The 21,744-nt window shown below is 44.8% G+C and overlaps 1 protein-coding gene across 1 annotated transcript in view; it reads right to left on the bottom strand.

Moving 5' to 3' along the window:
• The window catches only part of LOC147709124 (uncharacterized), a 3,078,084-nt gene that overhangs the window by 379,981 nt on the left and 2,676,359 nt on the right, over positions 1–21,744 (bottom strand). The window lies entirely within an intron of this gene.

The following is a 21,744-nucleotide window of genomic DNA, read 5'->3' as shown; positions in this document are numbered from 1 at the left end:
GATTGGAGAATATTTTTTCCAGTGGGCAAAGTGTGGTTGGTGGTAGACCAGAGAGTAAGACGTTCCCCTAGTCAATCCTGGAGACCACTAAAGCCTCTGTGCTCAGAGGCTCATTTGAGAAGAGATGTTTTTAGTTTTCTAGTTTGTTGCTTGGGCTAGTTTAAGCATTTGAGGTTCTAGGGAGAGCTTGTTGTCAGTAGGACTTGGCCAAAGAAGCAGGTGAGGCAGAGCCTTCATATTTCCCCAGCAGGGAGATAAGCGAGGGGTCGATTCTGTTGGTTGCTTTGCGTGACAGGAAGTTCAATTTCAGGGAGTTTGCAGATGCCCAATTGAACACTGTATCTAGGCCCTCTTTGAGTACAATGAGATCTTTGTGAGATTCGATTTTAGGTATATTTGGGTAACATCAGCATATTGGTTTAGTTTGATACTGGACTTTTCTAGCAGTGGGCTCGGTGGTTCAACGTACAGGTTAAATAGGAGTGGAGAGAGAATTGATCCTTGGGGAACGCCATATGTCATCTTTCCTAATAAGAAAATGCTGAAACCTGCTTTGACTAGGTTGTAGCAATCCTTGAGGAATGATTAGAATCGTTTTAGAACTGTGTATTTTAAGAACATTCTCAATTAGTATTTTGTGGTCTACTGTGTTGAATGCTGCTGACAGGTCACGGAGGATTAAAAGGCAAAAATGTCCATTGGCCATCATTTTGATTGGTGTTTATGAAATAATTGAGTTGTGCGGCAATGCATCTTTTTATCGTTCTGCTAAGCCAGGGTAGATTTGTTATTGTTCTGAGGTTATTCGGAACTGGCAGGCCAGTATTTGCTTTTTTTAGAATTGGTGATATTTACCCAACACTGAGGTTGCAGGGGAATGAACCTTGCTGTAAGGAAGTGTTGATGAGTAGTAGCCAGCAAGAGGCCAGAATGTGAAAGTTGAATTTAACAATGTTGGCTGAAAGGCCAGATTGAAGTAGGAGGTCAGTTTCATTTCTTTGATTACTTTTGTAATGACTTTCAATTGGAGTAGTTTGAATGAGCTCCAGGAGTCATTTGTCTTCAGAGTGTAGTTTAGTTCATGAGAGGGCAAGGGAGAAAGCTATTTTTTGATTCTGTTAATTTTTTCAGTAAATAATTTTGCAAGCACATAACAATCAATCTCAGATAGGGTTTGGGTAGTGTGGTTCATTGCAGAGGTGTCTGTGTAAATAAATTCGAACAAAGAACAAGTAGAATTCAAAGATTTGGCAATTTGAGATTGCATGTAGGAGGCCTTAGCTAGCTGTAGTGCTAGATTTGTGTTCTTTTTGACAGGTTGCGAAGCACATTGTTGAACCATGGTTTGTGAAGTAAGTTCCTTGGTTGTTTCAACCTTATGGGGATAGTGATATACTTCATGTACTTATAAATGGCTTTGTGATTATACCTTGGTAAGTTCAGCCCCCTTTTTGTAAAGGTGCAAAGAGGGCACTCTCCATTCTATTTGAGCGAATTGTATATGTATATTCTCCGAATATTCCCATTATAGATGCTTTAGGGGGGATACACAAAACCGTTTATGAGTACATGAAGTAGTACTACAGGAATAGTAAACTTGTCACGTAATATCTAAGTTTTGAGTCTGGTGATTATTCTGCTATGATGCCATCAGGATATCTTTGAGTGAGTCATTTTATGTTAAGTGTCTGACCTAGTATAGTTTCTCAATGATTTTAAGAAGGACTTCAATTTCAGAGTAAAGGAAATGAAATATGGGTGTGTGTGGATGGGAGGAAAGTCAATATGGGGGCTGCATAAGGATGTTTTAGCCACCTTAGAGAACAGTTCTGCGTGGGTGGTGAGTGTATCCATTAAATCATGATTGATATTTTACTCTTGCTTCCACTTACCAAGTCATGTTAATTAAGTTAGAAATTACAACATGATAGTGCTTATGCTTCTACAAACCCTCTCCCCATGACCTCACCTCAAGGACTCCTATTTGTTTCTAACTGTATTTTTCCAACCATTTCAGTAATTTTCACTTTATCTACTTCAATTATCTATATATCTCATTTTATCTAAAAGCATATTAACACTATTAGAGAACTTGCAACGGAAATAAATATAGATTGTTTATAACAGTAGCAGAATTAATAAATTAATTGCAAAAGGGATAGTGAGTTCATGCCCCAGAGGGTGACCTGACAGAATATGTTATGTTATGTTATGTTATGTTACATAGAATTTTAATTAGCGCTCAGCTACTCGGACCGAGCGTCCCCGCGCTATCAGACCCAGCACAACACAACCATCATGGCAGAGGGGGATTAATTACAAAACAACCACGTCTTAAGCTCCTTCCTAAAAGACAGTAGGGTCACGCATTTTCTTAGTGACAGTGGCAGTGCATTCCAGGCTCGGGGTGCAAGGTAACCAAAAGAGCGACCCCAGATGCGAGCACGCCTAACTGCTGGGATAGTAGTCAGTGAAAGAGACGCAGAGCGAAGTGCTCTAGATGGAACGTGAAAACCCAACTGCTTCCTTAGGTAGCCTGCGCCAGTGCCATGGAGTGCCTTAAAAGCCATGGTCAGCGTCTTAAACTCGATACGTTTCCGTATCGGAAGCCAATGAAGGGATTTCAGCAGGTCAGCCACATGAGCCCTCCGACCGAGGCCGAAGATAGCTCGGGCAGCCGAATTCTGCACCACCAGCAGCCGAAAAAGAAGATAATCAGGGAGGCCGAGGTAGAGCACATTGACGTAGTCGAGCCTGGAACCTACCAAGGATTGCACTATACTTTTCCTGTGGGGAATGGACAGGAGGGGGAGGAATTTCCTGAGCATTCTCAGTATCCTGAAGCATTGACCCACCAGACCCAAAATCTGTAGTTTAAGGGACAGGGCGGTGTCCATCTTGACTCCCAGATTCCTTGCCATCCCCGTCTCCGCAGAGGGAGGGTGATATCAGCCGGCCACCAGGACTTCCAGCTTGGGTGCGGTGAACACCCAAAGAAGAGGACTTCAGATTTGTCTGGGTTGCATTTCAGCTGATTTGTATGAAACCAGCCGAACACGGCACCCAGGCAGTTCTTAATAAGCTCTCTGTCAAAGTCCCTATTCCTGCTACAGGTGAAGAGCAGCTGGGTATCATCGGCGCATGAGACAATCTGGGCCCGCAGGCCTCAGCCAGCACCGCCAAAGGGGACATATAGATATTGAAAAGGGTGGGACTTAGAATCGACCCTTGGGGAACTCCCACCTCCAATGGCGGTACTGCGGCCGAGTACGGCGGGCCCAGACTGTCTGTTGCCGATTCGAAAACAAGGACTCGAACCACCTAAGCACCGTTCCACTTAGCCCAATCTCCAAGAGTCTAGCCAAGAGACGGTCGTGAGGAACGGTGTCAAAGGCCGCCGACAGATCTAATAACACCAGCAGAGCTTTTCCTCCCCTGTCCAGGACCTACTTGATCGCTTCCTACACCTCGAGCAGTGCCATCTCCGTGCTCATGTTAGCCCTGAAACCGGACTGAGTAGGGTGAAGGAAGCCGTGAGATTCTACAAAATCCGCCAGGACAGCCTGCACGTGCTTCTCAGTCACCTTAGCTAGAACCGGGAGCAGCGAGATAGGATGGTAGTTGGCGTGGGTGCCAGGTTCTAGTGTTGGCTTCTTTAGAAGGGGAAGGACCAAAGCTTCCTTCCAAGCTGGAGGCACAACTCCTGTCTCAAGGGAGTAGTTTAAAATTGAATTGACCATAGGGTTAATCACGTGTGCCAATTTGGCAAGGTATTTGGCCGGACATGGGTCCAAAGGTGACCCAGATCGCATCTTAGATAGAATCTCCAGCGATTCCTATGGTGCAATAAGGGAGAAACTAGCAAGAAATGGCTGCCCCAGCTCCGGTTGGGGGGAAGGCCGAGCCATGATAGAGGTTGCTGCCCCTGCAGCAGGAGTAAAGGATGCCTGGATGCTGATGATCTTCTTCGCAAAAAAGCTTGCCAATTGAGTAACCCAGGCCTTCGAGAAGGAGCGTTTAGGAGTGATAGAGGGCGGAGAGGTGAATTCCGTTACAATTAGGAAAATTTCTTTGCTGGAATTAGAGGCCTCCTCAATCCTCCTAGCAAAATACGATTTCTTTTCTACACAAATTGCCTTGTGGTAGACCTTCACGCACTGCCTGTAAGCCTCCTTAAGGGGCTCATCATAATTTGAGCCCCAAGCTCGTTTGGCCTTCTTGCAGAGCCTACGGCTGGTGTTAAGCATGGGCGTGAACCAAGGCGCCGAGGCACGCTGAGAGTTCTTAAACTTCCGCTCAGGAGGGGCCAGCTCCTTGAGGCTATGAGCTAACCATGTTTGAAAGAGGTCCAAGTCCTGTTTCAGATGGCCTGTTGACTGGCATGGATGGGACAGTAGATACTGCGCGACCATGTCAGGAGAAATATTATGAAAGGCATATGAAGGTGGGGGGATAGGACAGGTCCCTCTGGACGAGAGGCTTGATTTGTGTAGAATATCAAAATTGACCAAAAATGGTCAGACCAGAGCACAGGTTGAGGGAGAGCAACTGTGATGGGAATTGTAGAAAAGATCTGATTTAGCATGTGCCCCTTATTATGGGTGGGTGAAGCCAAACAAGGTAGCAGGCCAAGCGGCTTGGTAGTGTCTAGCAGGTTGATGGTGTCAGCTGCATCAGGCATATCCATATGGATGTTGAAGTCACCTAGAAGTACGCAGTGCTTAAACTGCATACTTAAAGCTGAAATCACAGAATATAGCCCCTCGTGAAAGGACCCAATGGGTCCAGGAGGCCGGTACACTAACAGGCCCGCGCAGGATTGAGCTGGTGAAATAGTCAGGCAGAATCCCAGAGCTTCAGCCCCGGGAATGTCATCAGTAGGGACAATAAAGCACTCAAACCGTGCTATATCAGGCGCACACATGTGGTGGTGGCGGCCAGCGGGCAGTTGGGGGAACCAGCGGCGCTTTTGTTGGGCGACATGGACAGGGCATTCGATTCCCTAAGCTGGGTGTATCTCTTCGCCTTGCTGCGGAGGCTCAACTTCAGCCTGAGATTTCTCTCCTACCCAATGCCGCTATACACAGACTTGACTGTGTCTGTGCGGGTTACGGGAGCACTCTCCAGGCCCTTTTCTATTCAGCGGGGAATGTGGCAGGGTTGCCCCCTTTCCCCGTATCTATTTGCACTTGCCATGAAGCCGATGGCGGCCTGGGTGCGCATCGATGCGCAGATTTGAGTGGGCGCCGGGCCTGTCAGATAGAATAGCACTATACGCGGACTATGTCCTTTTCTTTCTCACGGCTGTAGACAGGACAGGGCTGATGCGTATCTTACAGATCTTTGGGGAAACCTTGGGATTGTATATGAACCCACGTAAATCAACGCTATGGGTCTTGGGAGGTCGAACGAGAGTGGGAGCATGGGCATCTTCGGTTCAACTGGCAGGGCGTTCGAAATATCTGGGGTCTTCCTGTCCGATGTACTGACAGTGTCTTGGGAACGCAACCTGGCCCCGGTGTGGGAACATACCCGGGAGGATCTTAAGGTATGGTCACGCATGCCCCTCTCCCTATATGGTAAGTCGGCGATTTTTAAAGATGGTGGCGCTCCCCCGGCTCCTCTACCAAATGCAGAACCATCCATACCAGATCCCACCCCGATGGTTTAAGTAAGTGAATGCAGAACTGGGTCAGTTTCTGTGGGAGGGGGGAAAGGTGAGGGTGGCCTTGCGCACATGCTTCCTGTCCACCTACAGTTGGGGTCTGGCGTCCTCAGATGTCCTTTCGTACTATCAAGCATCACACTTATTAGTCCTTAACGAGTGGTGGTACTGTAAAAGCCATCTTTCTTGTATGATACCAAATGCTGTAAGCTTTTAGGCCCTGCTAAGTTGACATAAAAAGCAGTGCACAAATGCTTGTACTTTTCCATTTGCTTCAGAGACACAGCTTTTGTAACACAAGGTTTGATCAAGAATAATATGTGACAGGGAAGATGCTCACATAGACCCAGACATTTCAGCGTAGCACATTTTGCAAAATGTCTGGTCCTTTCTATTATGTTGCAATTATTAACTGGAAAAGCACCAGACTTATATCTTACATTACGGTGGAAAGTCCCAGAACCTGCCCACTTGGGTCACGTGGTAAGCAACAGTATGATTCGGACCTTACATGGTATACGACTGTTTCAGACCCTTGCTAATTGGTCAAATGACTAGGGCTTAATTTGTGCTACGTATGTGATGATGCCGCATCCTTTGTGGTTTTGGCCTATAAAAGCTGTCACCAATGTCACATCTTTGGGCATTCAGTATCTATATTGTCTGCCTCCGTGCTGCACGTACTTTTGTATTATTTGTTGTTCCCCAATAAATCTTGCTAACAGTTTTGCTGACAGAAACTTGTGTTATTTGTGTTATTCCTTATTATTTAAATTTCAGCTTCTACATTTGGTGGAGAATGCAGCCCCAAAACATCTGACCAGCTTCGACGGCCACCGGCTGCTGGACTCCAACCCCTCGGAGCTCGGAGACCTGTCTTTGGCTCCTGCTCTGTCTCTATCAGCACATTTGTATAGCACTGTTTTTTACCAGATTCTTAGCGCTCTCCTTCTATATCATTTTCTCTTGGTCCTCTTGTCATGCCCCTGCCAGTGCTTCTTTGGCCGGTGACCCTTTGTCTATGGTATATCTCCGTTGGTTGTTTACCAAAGTACTTCTTGGCTGTCATACTGGCCGTCCTCATTCCTTTCTTTGTTCTCCTTTTTCTAGCTCTGGTAATTTCCATGTCACTGTGTCGCCATTCTGCTGGTGACATTTCCTCCACTTCCTCTTAACGTTTGCTCGGCACCACTCACTCTTTTTCTGCTTCGGAGCTCTTTCTGCGTTCTGGCCTCTGACACAGCTGCCGACTCTCAGCTGTCTTTTAATGTGCATTTTGATCTCCTTTGTAGTTTCTGGTCCTCATCTCCACATCCTCCAGACCGGCGACTGTGTCCTTCTGCTAGATTCCATGCACGCAGTCACTCCCAGGTGCTACGCAGTGCTTGGCTGTATCTAGGACCAAGGAGGGCGCACTTCTGCAACCCCTTTGTCTTGCCTGCAGAGAGTCTCCGGTCTATGGGGGTGGAGGACCATTTTGTCCCGGTCCACTGGTGGCAACTGAGGTCGGTACGCTTTGGCAGACCAGTCATCACTCAGTGAGTACATATTGAGGGTTCATGTCCTCCAGGTTGGGTTGCAGCAGGTAGCCCCTTGTTTTAGAGTTGTGGTAGTTTCGCACCCCATGTGCAGGTGGTTTTCAGTGGAATAACACCTGTGGCTGCACGCAGTTCAGGTGCAGCGGCTGCACATAGTTCAGGTACGATATTTTATATGTGGTGTTAGGATGAGGTACAATGGTAATGTTTTTTGTTTGTATTTTATTGACACATGTGTCCTCTGTGTATTTTTAGGTTTTTCGCCAAGCTGTCACTGATGGCACTGTTAGTGGCTGTGTCTCTCTCTGGTGTGCACGTCTGGCACTGGGCCAGTGTTACACCATCTTGTTGCCTCTAGCATCTGAGGGACACAGTTGCCATCTCCTTGCATATTTCTCTTCCTTTGTTCCTGGCGGTGGGCCAGTTACAAGGGGGAGGAGTGTTTGCTTTGGTCTCGGTTTTGAGTTTCCTCTCATGTGTATCCTCTGATTGTGCTGTCCTCTGTTTTATTCCCTCTCTTTTTCCGCCTGCTGTCGTTGCCACTTGGTAACTATGTTTCCACAGTGGCTCTGTGTATTCTTTTTATTGCCCTGTGCGTGGGCATTCTTTGCCAAGCTTTCTTTTCTGTTCCCCAGGGGGCCTGCATCTGTTTGTGCCTGAGGGGACAGGAAAGGGAAGATTGGGTGCCATCGCAGATGGAGCACCCTATTGGCTAGCCATAGTTCTGAGGGAACTCAGTCATGAGTGGGCTGACGAGCCCCTTTAGGACCTTGGTTGGAGGTACTGGTGGAGGGTTGGTGATTAGCATCCCCTCCAGATTTCGGTTTCTAGGCAGCCAGTGGTGCTCCAACCTGACTGATAGGTCCGGGGACCCTGCTCAGTGGGAGCAGGGTCAGGAGGATACAGTGGGAATTCTCGGAAGTGGGTGTCGTGCCTGTAGTCAGGATCGTGGTTGGCAAGAACCACATTCAGTTGGTTGGCAATGTGTGACGCGCATGAGCAAAGAGCCGAGCATGTGCGTGAGCACCTTTTCCGACATTTAGCCACTTCTTTCCCTTCCTAGAACGCTTTGCGTTCCTTTCCGGTTCCGGGGTCCTGTTCTCTCGAGTCCGTGTCACGATGGTGGCGTCTATCGGGTCCCGTCGGGTCTGCGGCTGGTGTCGGTCCGTTTCCGATCAGGTACCAAGCTTTGTTTTATGATCGGCAGTTTTTGTTGTTTGTTTAGTACTAGTGTGGCTTTTATGTTTCAGAGCATTTGCAAGTCAGGTCAGTGCTCGAGTTCGAGTTTCGGACGCTAATCCCTGATATTAGAAGGGATCGGCAGTTATATGGATTTAGCCTTGTGGTTCCCTTCCTACAGACCACGCGGTTCGGGCTTTATGTACATTTCCATATGAGAATACAGTGATTCTTCCAGTTGTGTTCGTAAGGACTAGTGGAGTATTGAAACTAGTCCTGGCTTTGATTTATGGTTTTTATGGAACTAGAGGAGTATTGATTCTAGTTCCAGTTTTTAGGTTATCCCCGAACACATACATAGGTAGGCGTAGAATCATATCCTTTACTTGGTTGAGTATTGGGCAAGTAGCAAGGATAATCCCTCTGGAACTATTGCAGGGTACACGGAGAGCCTTCAATCCTGAATTCCAGACCAGTCCTTCCTATCTTTGCTCATACCTCCCTCTACACTTTAAACAGTACGCAGATCTTTCCACCCTCCTATATTCTCTACTACATGTCAACAAGTATTGCACTAACTTTTGTTCTTTGTTCACACATATAGGAGACGGTTATTTCAGAGGTTCGTTGGTTCCCCAGGATCACCAGTCATTCCACCTGTGTATGAAGACACCTGTGTTTTTCCCCCTACTTACCTTGTTTTGTTTCCCAGTTTTCCCCTGACGGGCATCACTATTTGTGTCCAGTTATCCTACTCTGGCATATGGTGAACCGGTTAGGGGAGGTAGTGGAACGAGCATCACTTCCTTGGTGCTTCCGAGGCAACATTCGCGACAGGCATCACAGAACACGAAGCCTTTATCTATTTGCCGCCCAAGCACCATGGAAGTGACTTTAGGTGACCTTGCTAACATGATGGGTAATCTTCAGAGAGAGACCCAAGCTTTGGCTGATCGGTTAGACAGAATGGATGTGGATGGAGGGGAGCATGCATCAAGCTCCCAGACTCCTGTTATTCAAGTTGTCACTCCACCTCCCCCTATACCCTTGGCTCCCCCAGAGAGGTTCCACGGAGACCCTACTAAATGTGCGGTATTCCCTAGTCAATGTCAAGTACACTTTATGTGTAAAGCAGCTTGTTTTCCTTCGGATCATGCAAAAGTTGCGTTTGTCCTTTTCTATTTAGGAGGATCTGCTGCGAATTGGGCTATACCCTTGATTGAAAGAGATGATCCCCTGCTTCTTGATTATAACGCTTTTAAGAGAGAATTGCGGAAATTGTTTGACAAACATACATTCACGCATGCGGCTGATACCGAGCGTTTGACTCTTAAACAGGGATCCAAATATCTACCCACATATATATCTACATTCCACAGATTGGTGGTGGAAGCAGGATGGCCTCTTGAGAAACGTAGCGCCTTGTTTTACAAGGGGTTACGGGATGAATTAAAAGACTCCCTGGCCCACGTTGTAGACCCCCCTGATACATGTACAGAGCTAATCGATCAAGTCGTGAAACTCGACCACAGATTAGGAGAAAGAAGAAAAGATAAGACAAGATTTGATTTTAATAGAATAACTTACAAGGAAAGAAAGACAGACTCCGATGTCAGTTTAGACAACACTGAACCTATGCAGATAGGGAGCATTAAGGGACCCCTCAGTGAGACTGAAAAGCAACGCAGAAGGGAACTCAAACTATGCTTATATTGCGGCAAGGCCGGGCATTTCCTAAGAGAATGCCCCATCAAGCCTAAACAAAATAGAAAGCCGGAAAACTAGAGGACCCGAAGCCAAGAGAGACTAAGGCATCGGGTCATTCAGGATCTATAGTCTCCTCCTTATCACATATGCAGAGCCACTTTTTTGTACCTTCTTTGTTGCAATGGAATACTCACCAAATGGAAGTTTCCATAATGATTGATTCCGGAGCTTCTGGTAATTTTATGGATGGTCTATGGGCAAGAGAACATCACCTTTCAACCATTCCTAAGAACACGATAGAAGAGGTATACACCATTGACGGGAGTTCATTAAAATATGGCCCCATAACGCATACCACAGAGGCAATAGAAGTAGTCATAGCAGAAACCCATTGGGAAACCCTTAACTTTGACATAATTCAGTCACCTCAATTCACCGTGGTGTTAGGCCTTCCCTGGCTAAGACAACATAATCCAACAATAGACTGGCAAACAGAACAGATAATATTCAAATCCACATCATGCCATACACATAACCCACTTTCAGCTTCTATGGTGTCTAGCATATGCACAGCGATATCAGATACGGCAGCTCTTAGACCCTCGATAAACCCAGTAAATTGTGAAAAAGCATTGACCAAGATAGAGGAAAATGTGGAAGAACCTGATAAAACACTACCTGAAGTATATCACACCTATGCACCGATTTTTGATGCCAAGGAAGCAACCAGTCTACCCCCTCATAGGGTATACGACTGTCGAATAGACCTACAAGCAGGGGCTCGTATTCCGACTAGCAGAGTATATGCTTTAACAGAAAAAGAGAACATCTACTTGAGAGAGTACTTGGACAAAATGCTGGATCTCGGATTCATTAGAGTCTCTAGGTCCCCCGCTTCGTCCGCTCTCTTTTTTATCCCTAAACGGGAGGGCGGTCTGCGCTGCTGTATTGATTACCGTTCTCTCAATGCAGTAACGATCAAGAACAGATACCCGTTGCCACTCATCTCCTCTCTCTTAGATCAGGTGAAAACAGCTAAGTATTTTACAAAGCTGGATCTAAGAGGGGCATACCACCTTGTGAGAATAAGAGAAGGAGATGAGTGGAAAACGGCATTCTGCACCAAGTTCGGACTCTTCGAATAATTGGTGATGCCCTTTGGTCTTTGCAATGCGCCCTCTGCTTTCCAGTACTTCATAAATGATGTGATGAAAGAACTGCTGGACAAGTGTGTCATTGCATATATAGACGATCTACTCATCTATTCTGCCACATTGGAGGAACATATAAACCACGTCCAATCTGTGTCACAAAGACTGAGAGATAATTACCTGTTCTGTAAACTTGATAAGTGCTTTTTTCACAGGTCCCAAGTGGCCTTTCTGGGGTATATATTATCAGCCCATGGACTGGAAATGGATCTTCACAAAGTACAGGCAGTCGTACAATGGCCATCACCCACATCTGTTAAGGACGTACAACGGTTTCTTGGCTTCGCCAATTTTTATAGGCGTTTTATAGAGCATTTCTCAGAGATCGTAACACCCATCACCAAACTCTTGAGGAAAGGCACGCCTTTTGATTGGTCACCTGAAGCAGAGCATTCTTTTCAAGCCTTGAAAAAAGCTTTTACTGTTGCCCCTATTCTCAGGCATCCAGACCAACAGAGTTCCTTTGTGGTGGAGGTCGATGCTTCACAAGTGGCAGTAGGGGGAGTATTATCACAAGCCCATCCAGAGACAGGAGAATTACATCCCGTGGCATATTATTCACATAAACTCAATACAGCTGAAATCAATTATGCCATCGGAGAAAGCGAATTGCTTGCAATAAAGAAGGTATTGGAGGAGTGGAGACAATATCTATTAGGTACCAGATACACAGTCACCATTATAACAGAGCACCGCAATTTACAGTATCTAAAGACCACTAAGGCACTGTCCATGAGACAACTTAGATGGACTCAGTTCTTTAGTGGCTATGATTTTGAAATCCACTTTAGGGCAGGACGGAAAAATAGAAAAGCGGATGCTTTATCCCGCTTAGGTTATGAGAGTCCCCCGGTAGATGAACATCCTCCGCCCATCATAGATACCAACAAGATAATTGGGGTGATCACTACGGAAGAACAATTTCTTACGGAAGTAGCCAAAGCACAACAGTGTCCAGAAGCAATTGATTTCCTTAAATCTCAGACCACCCAAATAAAACAGGGCTTACAATATGTACAGGGAGGACTATACATTCCTGACTCCCACCAAAGACAGAAAGTTTTGGACTGGTGTCATACACAAGGTATTGCTGGCCACCCAGGGTATAAGAAAACCATTGAACTAGTGAAACGCTATTGCTGGTGGCCGACCCTAAATCAGGACGTACAACAGTACGTCAAAACCTGTGCTGTCTGTGCCCAGGGCAAGGTCTCTCACATGAAACCCGTAGGGCTTTTATGTCCTATTCCCACTCCACCGGGCCCATGGCACACCTTGTCGATGGACTTCATCGTGGAACTGCCACGTACCAAGAAGGGGAACACCACGTTATTGGTAGTAGTTGATCTCTTTACCAAATTCGCACATTTCATTCCCCTACCTAGCCTTCCTACATCAGTCACTCTTGCACAAGTCTTTCTACAAAACATTATCAGACTCCATGGCATTCCGTTCATTCTTATCACAGACAGGGGTGCACAATTTGTTTCGAAGTTTTGGAGGCATTTGTGCACTTTATTACAGATTGACGTCCGTTTGTCCTCCAGCCATCATCCTCAAACGGATGGACAGACAGAACGTGTCAATCAAAGCCTTGAACATTTCATGAGATGCCAGGTCCTCCAAACGAGTCAGGAGTGGGATGAGATCCTTTGGCTAGCAGAACTATCATACAACAACAGCCATCATTTCTCTACGTTGTTTACTCCTTTCTATGGATCTCATGGTTTCCATCCCAGGGTCTTACCTATTCCTCTGTCGGTCACATGTAACACTCCAGCAGTCACTACACTGGTACAACATTTGCAAACAGTACATACATCCATACAGGATAATTTAGACAAGGCTAAAGTAGCATATGAGAATGGTGCGGATGCACATAGAACACCAGAACCTGCCTATCAGCCAGGGAATAAAGTTTGGCTGTCCACCAAACACATTACCTTACGTGGTTCATGTAAATTTAAGCCTAAGTTTGTAGGACCTTTTCAGAGTGATGAATCCTGTAGCTGTACAACTTGACCTGCCTCCGACCATGAGAATACACCCGGTCTTCCATGTATCTCTCGTTAAACCCGTTGCACCAGGTACTCGTCTTCCACCAACACCGAGTCCCGTGCTGGTAGATTCGGAAGAAGAGTATGAAGTAGAAAAGATCATTGATTCCAGACGATGTAGAGGCAGACTACAATATTTGATTCATTTGAGGGGTTATGGCAATGGAGAGCGCAGCTTGGAACCCGCTAGTCAGGTTCATGCACCCCGTTTGTTACGCCTTTTTCACCGCCGTTATCCCAATAAGCCCAAACCGGTCGGAGGGGGAGCAGGAGGGGTGTACTGTCGTGCCTGTAGTCAGGATCATGGTTGGCAAGAACCACTTTCAGTTGGTTGGCAATGTGTGACGCGCATGCGCGAAAAGCCGAGCATGCGCGTGAGCACCTTTTCCGACATTTAGCCACTTCCTTCCCTTCCTAGAACGCTTCGCGTTCCTTTCCGGTTCCGGGGTCCTGTTCTCTCGAGTCCGTGTCACGGTGGTGGTGTCTATCGGGTCCCGTCGGGTCTGCGGCTGGCGTCGGTCCATTTCCGATCAGGTACCAAGCTTTGTTTTATGATCGGCAGTTTTGTTGTTTGTTTAGTACTAGTGTGTTTCATAGCATTTGCAAGTCAGGTCAGTGCTCGAGTCCGAGATTCGGATGCTAATCCCTGATATTAGAAGGGATCGGCAGTTATTTGGATTTAGCCTTGTGGTTCCCTTCCTACAGACCACGCGGTTCGTGCTTTATGTACATTTCCATATGAGAATACAGTGATTCTTCCAGTTGTGTTTGTAGGGACTAGTGGAGTATTGAAACTAGTCCCGGCTTTGATTTATGGTTTTTGTGGAACTAGAGGAGTATTTATTCTAGTTCCAGTTTTTAGGTTATCCCCTAACACATACACAGGTAGGCGTAGAATCATATCCTTTACTTGGTTGAGTATTGGGCAAGTAGCAAGGATAATCCCTCTGGAACTATTGCAGGGTACACGGAGAGCCTTCAATCCTGAATACCAGACCAGTCCTTCCTATCTTTGCTCATGTAGTGTAGTTCCTATTTTCCCTATAGGCCCTGCGCATTGGAATAACATAAACAGTAGTATACACGTAGAAGTGCGGTCTTCCAGGTCTCTACTGACAATGCTAAACTTAATTGGGTTTGTTACCAACTAGCTCAGAGGTCACTGGAAACTTTCTTGACTGAATAGGAAGTGATCAGCTTCCCTGGTACAGACAAGAAGGGATTCAGTTTTCCAACAACCGCATAAACATGACAACTTTGCTCCTTAGAATAAGAGTCAATCTCTAGAGTCGTGTGAAACAATAGACAGTTATTTTACTCAGTCAGTTGTGCAGATTACTTTCACCAAGATGCAGAGAATAGAGAGACGGGCGTTTTCAATAAAAGGTATTATTTATTGAAGTCTTTCTTCTCATGCAAGAGAAATGAATTGCCACAATTGCAAGACTAGTTATTATACAAAGTGCGTACAGTAAAAGGAGGATTGCGAAATAGTACTGTAAAAGCATTGATATGGTTTCTTAGCCATACAATGGTTTAAAATGAATAAAATATATACATTCATATATACATTCAGCTGACGTACTCAACTGGTGCTTCTAACTACGCCTACCCCAGTGTACCTGAACAAGCCTAATACTTGGGAGGGAGTAAGTAAGTAGCAGTTTAAGTTAAGTTGGTTTTGCCAAGGTTTGCTTCAGGAATTCTCTCTAAGGGTTTAGTCAACACCATACCTCTGAAATAGAATGTTGGAGGTCTTGTATCTCCTTTCAGGACTCGATATCCCAGTTACTCGCAAGAGTAGGCTGGAAACGCTGGAGCTGGATTTTCTCGGCAGGAGAAAAGACAGCGTCTCTCTCAGCGCGTCAAGGAGGAGGAGGGGCAGCGTCCGTGGGCTGCTTGCATCTGCTGGGCTCTGCAAGGGACAGCTGTTCTGCTCCTGTATTCACCACACCATCGCTATCATCGATGTCATCGCGTTTGCTTAAGGCAACGTTGGTAATATTTATACCTGAAAGGTGCCTGGTTTGACGTAAGTTTTTGGACATAAGACGTCAATAAAGATGTCACTAGGAAGTGATCGTCCTTTCAGTGCTCATTAGAGTTCTATTACTAATCAAAACATAGCAAGCGGGGCTTTCCCAGGTTGCTGAGTTTTATCTTGTTGAAGAACTGGGAGTGTAATCTAGGAATCTAAGATAGTGGCTTCTGCTGTGTCATCTACTGTAATGAGCTGCAGAGGCGAGTTTCAGAAATGTGGCTGAAAATATGGCTCTGATCGTTTATGCCATTATAGGGGTATGAATGGATTATAGCCGTATAGGGGCATAAGGTCACAGTACTGATCGGGGTCCTAGATTAGAACGCAACACCCACTCCACTAATTTATGTCCATCAAATTACTAAAAACTAAAGCAATAAGATGCATGTGTAACATTACCCAACCCAAAATACATATTTGCATGTGAAATGGCGTATTTGAAAAATACATGGAAATGCAGGTACTGTACGTCTTCTAAGCATGGAAATCATTCAAAATTATAGCATATGTAATCAGTGAACGATTTTGCAAAAACAAATTACACATGAAATATCTCTTTATACAGAAAAGAAGGGCGAGAATTAAGCATGGGCGGAAAATCCGTTTCGCTCGCGGATTTTGCGGATTTTCGGTAAATTCGCAATCCGCGAGATTCGCGAATCTCCCGCAAAATCCGCAAATCCGCGAGCAGCGGATTTTGCTCGCACTGCTCGCACTGTTCGCGTGAGTTCGCGGCTTCCCAGTACAACTTCGCGCCCCGCGAATAAGTGCAAAATTGCAGAAATACGATCTTAGCAAAACTGAAACTACTTACCAGGTTCAAAAGTTCAGGCTCATCATTAGTAGCCATTTCCTGTAGTGCTTCCTGAGGGGCCCCTCCAGAGTTCAGTTGCCAGTTGCAACTATTATGTGACCCTGCTCTGAACCTCAGAATAGTTACACATATGCCACAAAGGTCCTGAATTACAGCTAAGGGAGACAAGCAGGAGCCAGGCTGGAAGTTCAAATCCATTAATCAGCCCCTAATTCATTATTGTCAGTTGGGGCAGGGCAGGTGTTGTAACTAATTTTGCAACAATGAAAGCACTTAGCAAGTGCAAAAGATCACTAATCAGGAAACACTAAGGAAGCAGGTGCCAGCTAAAAAAATATTCTGTGACACATTAATCAGCCCCAAATTAATTCAGGTCACTTGATGCGGGGAAGGTGTGCTTGCGTTGCCACAATAATGTACACTGACTGGACAACCAGAGGGTGCTGTGATGAAACAGAGGGTGGCATGGGTGGGCCAGAGGGTGGCATGAGTAGTCAGAGAGTGGCAGTGGTGACAGAGAGTGGCAGTTATGAAGAAGAGTGTCCCAAACAGGCTGGACACGTAGAAACAACAAGTTCGCGAAACTTGCGACCCGACAGGTAAGTTCGCAATTTGCGAAAGTGTACAAAACCCTCGCGAACTGGCAGAAACCCGCGCAAACACAAAAAAAAAAAATCCGCAAATTCGCGAGAATTCGCGGATTTTGCGGATTGCGAGTTCGCAAATCCGCAAAATTCGCGAACGCGAGATTCGCAAAATTCGCCCATGCTTAGGCGAGATAATTTCATCACATAGAAATGCATTTGCTATAACATCTGCTAGAGGCTGATGTAAAGTTATTATGTCTCTAGATCTACCCAAAAATAGAAGTTCTGTTCTTTATGAATAGTTCTACTTTAAGCAAAGGTTTTCATGCCAGAAAAAAAGGTAAATATTTTGAAAAAATGTTCAATTAAACAAAAAAAACTTTTCATGGTGAACGGGGGAATAGAGTTCCAACGCTTTTCAGTAGTTTTTGTTGATCAAAAACTGAAGGCCGAATTCAGAGTTCATGGGAACGCTGTGTGTCGGAATGCTTTTCTAAAATTATTGTTTCTGTTCAGGGGAGAACATCATATCAGACAGGCTCTCAAAGAATTGGTCTACAAAATCAGGTGACAGTTCGACCAAGTTCGATAGAGCTGTAACTTAGCAGGTGTGACAATGATTGCTATCATCAAAGTCTGGATCAGCAATGCTCACAGAAGGTCGTACCTGGGTGATGTTGCTTTTATTTCTCGCTCCACTGTCACCACCTAGTCGTAGCACAGGAGTCTCAACGAATGCTGTCATCAGGATTGGTAGCCGCTGGGGACAACACAATGCGTGAGCCGTTACAGGACTTAGCAAAGTATCGATATCCATTGGTACTGCTGATGGAAGTGCAAGACAGGTGTCCAACACGCATTCATCTCCGCATAGCATACATCGAAGCACAGGTAAGATGCAGGTCTGCCATATAGGTCTGAATGAAAGAAACCAGGTCATGTTCAGATCTCTCAGCCTGGCCAATCCAAGGACTCTAGTTATTTGGTCCCGCTAGCGTATTGCTAGGATCGTTTCTTCCATCCCTGCCGGAGTCATGTCTGTGTTTTGGCTTGCCATATCGGAGCAGGAGGGTCAAAAATAAAATGCCTGCTACAAGTCCCGAAATCAGGGGTATGCCGCCAAAGACTGAATGGACAAAATTGGGAATGATTCCCAGAATTGCTTTGAATGGTGTTAACAGTCCCGAAAAAATGGTCTTAAGTACGCCTGGGATGCCTATGGCACTTGACATATTTAGAATTTCGCTAAGCATTTCTGTGAAATGCACGGGGCAATTTGTTGATAAAAGGTCATGAATCTCCGATGCTGTCCTTGCAACTTGGAGATCATACGTCTCTTTTGATGACGTGATGGGCACTGTTGTCTGCAAAAGCACAGACTTCATTCTGCTTAAAGTATCAATTCGTATAGAAGAGACATTCAAACGAGGCCATATGGGAGTCTCGGAGTCTCCAGGGACGTTTGGAAACAATGCTTGCATACAGCATTTGTCCATGGAAGTTACTTGAACGAGATATGCTTTCCCTGGCAAAAGGCCACAACAGCTGTGATCCGTTATTAGAATGTAACTCCCGTTCGAGAGTTGCTTAAAGAAAGGCTCTATCTGCGTTGCAGGTGTGACATGTTGGTGGCATGAAAGTTTGTTTGAATTTCCTTCACAGGCCCCGTGTAAATTAATACCCTGGCACAAAAGTATACCGCTTAGTGAATGTTTGCAGTTTTCACCACTAAGAAATACATTTTTGTTGCTGTCACTATAGCATGTGTGTGTGTATGGTAATGTCCATGCTGACTTAATGTACCCTTTACCCAAACGTTCATACTGGCCAGTCGGTATGTATTCAAGGCAATTTCTAAATCGGAAAGTTGTTATCGGAATTGTGATAATCCCATGTATTATCCATTCAATGACAGGACTTTCTGACATTGTCAATGGTAATCTCTCAAGTTTTTCGATGCTCAGGATTGTATAGTCTGCTCCTTTCTGTGCCAAGCTGATTTGTTTATCAGTAAGGTTAAAGATGGAAAACAATGACGTTGTGTTGATTAAATGCCATGGCACGTAGCCTGAACGAAGATTTTGCAGCGTGCAGCCTAACTGTACAATAGAACGCAATTGTGACTGGCCATGCTGTAACATTAGCAAGTCTTTATCTATTATATCTATGGCAGATGATACAATACTGTCCAGTGAATATATTCTGGAAGACAGAGTAATTAACCCATTGTCCACAACAGAAAGTGATTTTTTGAAATTAATACGATCAATTTCTCGTATTTTTTCAGCTGTTTCAATTTGAGTTACTTTCCAAGCCTCGTTGTATGCCGCATAGATGCTGGCCGCTATGAAGCGTTTCTGACGCTGTTTGCGTGGTCCCATGATGAAATCGCGCAAATCAGCACCATCTTTAAGTAAAGATAAGTGTTGCTTAATTTCTGCCAGTGTGGATGATTCTAGCCATTCAAGGCACAGCTTCCCTACACTGTATGTTGTTACTATCCCTGGATGTTGTCTCTAGGAGTATCTAGGGTCTGGTCTGGTCATTGTTAACCCCTGTGTTTTGTTCAGGAATCTATCTTGACAGTTATTCGTGTCAGTAGGCCAGATTAACCACTTTTTCCAATCAGGATGTGTTCTGTTTAGATGTAAAATTGTAGATACGTCTATTTCAATATCTGTAGTTGCATTATCAGGTATTGGCTTTGGAATAGATGGTTTGTTAAGGTCTTTAATCTTAGCTAGGCCAAGACAGGTTGTTTGGTGAATTGTGTCATTTAAGAACATTATTTGTTCTGGGATCATGCAGGCTCGAAATAATGCTTCTAGACCTTGTACCTGCCAATATTTTGTACCCCAGATGGTTTTCCTTTCAATGTTATTTTTCCAAAAATCAAAACCAAATGTCATTTTTTCATAAAATGCTTCTGAATATATCAATTTAGTATTTGTCAGCATAGTTTTCAACCCTGTTTTATCCAACAGTTTATAATAAAATGTTTCTGCATCACTGGTGTTAAACCCTGAGAAGTATTGAAATCTCTCATAGAATGTTTTAGAACTGCTTTCAGGTGGAGTAGCACAATGTTCCCATTGGTTATATTTAAAAACATTTCTAGGTTGTGCAGATTTATGCAAGTAATGGTCACCGTAATGTGAGAAGCAGTACAACTGTTCATAATTAGACGAACCTTGTAAATAATCATGTTCTGTAAATCTAGCTGACAACACTAAATCAGACATCATATTATTAATACTTTCAAAATCCCAATCATCAGAAAATGTACTTGGTTTTACAAAGTCACTTAAGGAAACCTTGAACTCGTGAGGATATTTCAGAATTTCGACCGGACCATATATTTCATAGTCAGTTTTGTCCCATACTACCCCCCCGGGTATTGGAATGGCTGTGATATTTACAGTTGATAGTTCTCTTTTCTTCACGTGGGCTGATCTGTGTGGTTTGAGGACTAAGTTGATGTTCTGACTTGCTGTGTCCATTGAACTGTATTTTCCCTCAATGAATTTTCACAAACAAAGTACCATGATGAGCCAAAGCAGGAGGAAAAATACACCTAGTCCAAACCAGAACTCTAACCATGGAGAGATAAGGTAAATTTCCTTGAGTTTATGAAAGAGTTCTGTTGCTTTTTCTTTAAAAGTCTTTGTTTCTGGCATCACTTTGGGGTCGGTTTGATCTTCAGAAAAGTTGTCGAAATTGATGAAGTAGCCAGAGGCAGTTCTGTCAATTGTTGGAATTGTTCTTTCAATTTGTCTTTCGGTAGCACATTCTGATGCCACATCATTGTAGACTGGTGTTTCTTGACGAACTGTTTCAATCTGTGTTCCAAGTGGCACGAGTTCCATGGCATTATTGCATAGTCCCTCTCTGTGCACTGCAGGTTTATCGAATGTGATTAGTCTTTCAGTTTGAACCTCTTGGATTGTTGCAAGTTTGGGTATTCTGTTGTTTCTCGGGAGTCCACTGGGCCTACTGTTGAATATAGGCCACATGCTTGTGGTTTTACCAGGTCGATTGATACAACTCTGTTCTCCTTTTTACCAGCAAGGGGCGGTAGTATTACTGATCTTGTTCCGTTGATTGCCAAGACAGGTACAGCTTTTCTGTAAGAAGGCCCAAATTCCTTCTTCACAGCTATTTTCTCTCTGACTAGATCCCAAATTTTTGGAATCCAGACAGATCTTGCTGGGGCTGGTGGAGCCTCTTTAGTGGTAGTTGGCTGTTGCTTTAACTTTATGTTGCTTAAGGATTTTCTTGTTTCATTCAAGTCCTGTAAAACAGCCAAACGATCTTTGATGTCAAAGTCTTTATTCTTATCTTCTACCACTGATACCTGACTATCTAAGTCCTGAATGTGCATTCTAGTTCCGAACAATAGTTCGTATGGGCTGAAACCTTTTAGAGAATTTCTTGGCAAATTGTTGAGACTGAGCTGGACACTTATTAAATGTTTGACCCACCCATCACCCAAACCTAATACCTTGGCTGTTATAGATTGCTTTCTGTCCCGGTTTTTTCTTTCCACTACACTGTTCCCTTCGGGGTGTGATGGACAAGAGTATCGCAACCCAACGCCCATGCTGGCCATGGCCTCCTTAAAAGCTCGAGAGCTGAAAGCAGGACCCTGGTCAGAATGGAACATGGCAATTGCGTATGTGCCGATAAAGACTCGCAGATCTTTGATAACAGTTTTGGCGTCAGCCGAGCGCTGGGGCCACATTTTTTAAGTGAATTCTAGTCTTAATATTAATATGACGTTAGATGGCATGTAGACAGCATCACCCTGTCCACAAACGGTAACTGGGCAACAGACTGGACCGGTTCATTACTGCGATCCCTGTCACAGTCCGGGCAATTCTTTACATATTTATAGTGGTACAGGCTCATTCCCGGCCACCAGTATACTGACTGTAATTCAGTCAGG

Source organism: Lissotriton vulgaris, chromosome 6, assembly GCF_964263255.1.
Source record: "Lissotriton vulgaris chromosome 6, aLisVul1.2, whole genome shotgun sequence".
Lineage (NCBI taxonomy): Eukaryota > Metazoa > Chordata > Amphibia > Caudata > Salamandridae > Lissotriton > Lissotriton vulgaris.
Note: the sequence above shows the minus strand (reverse complement) of the source record. Positions and strands in the feature narration are given on the sequence as shown.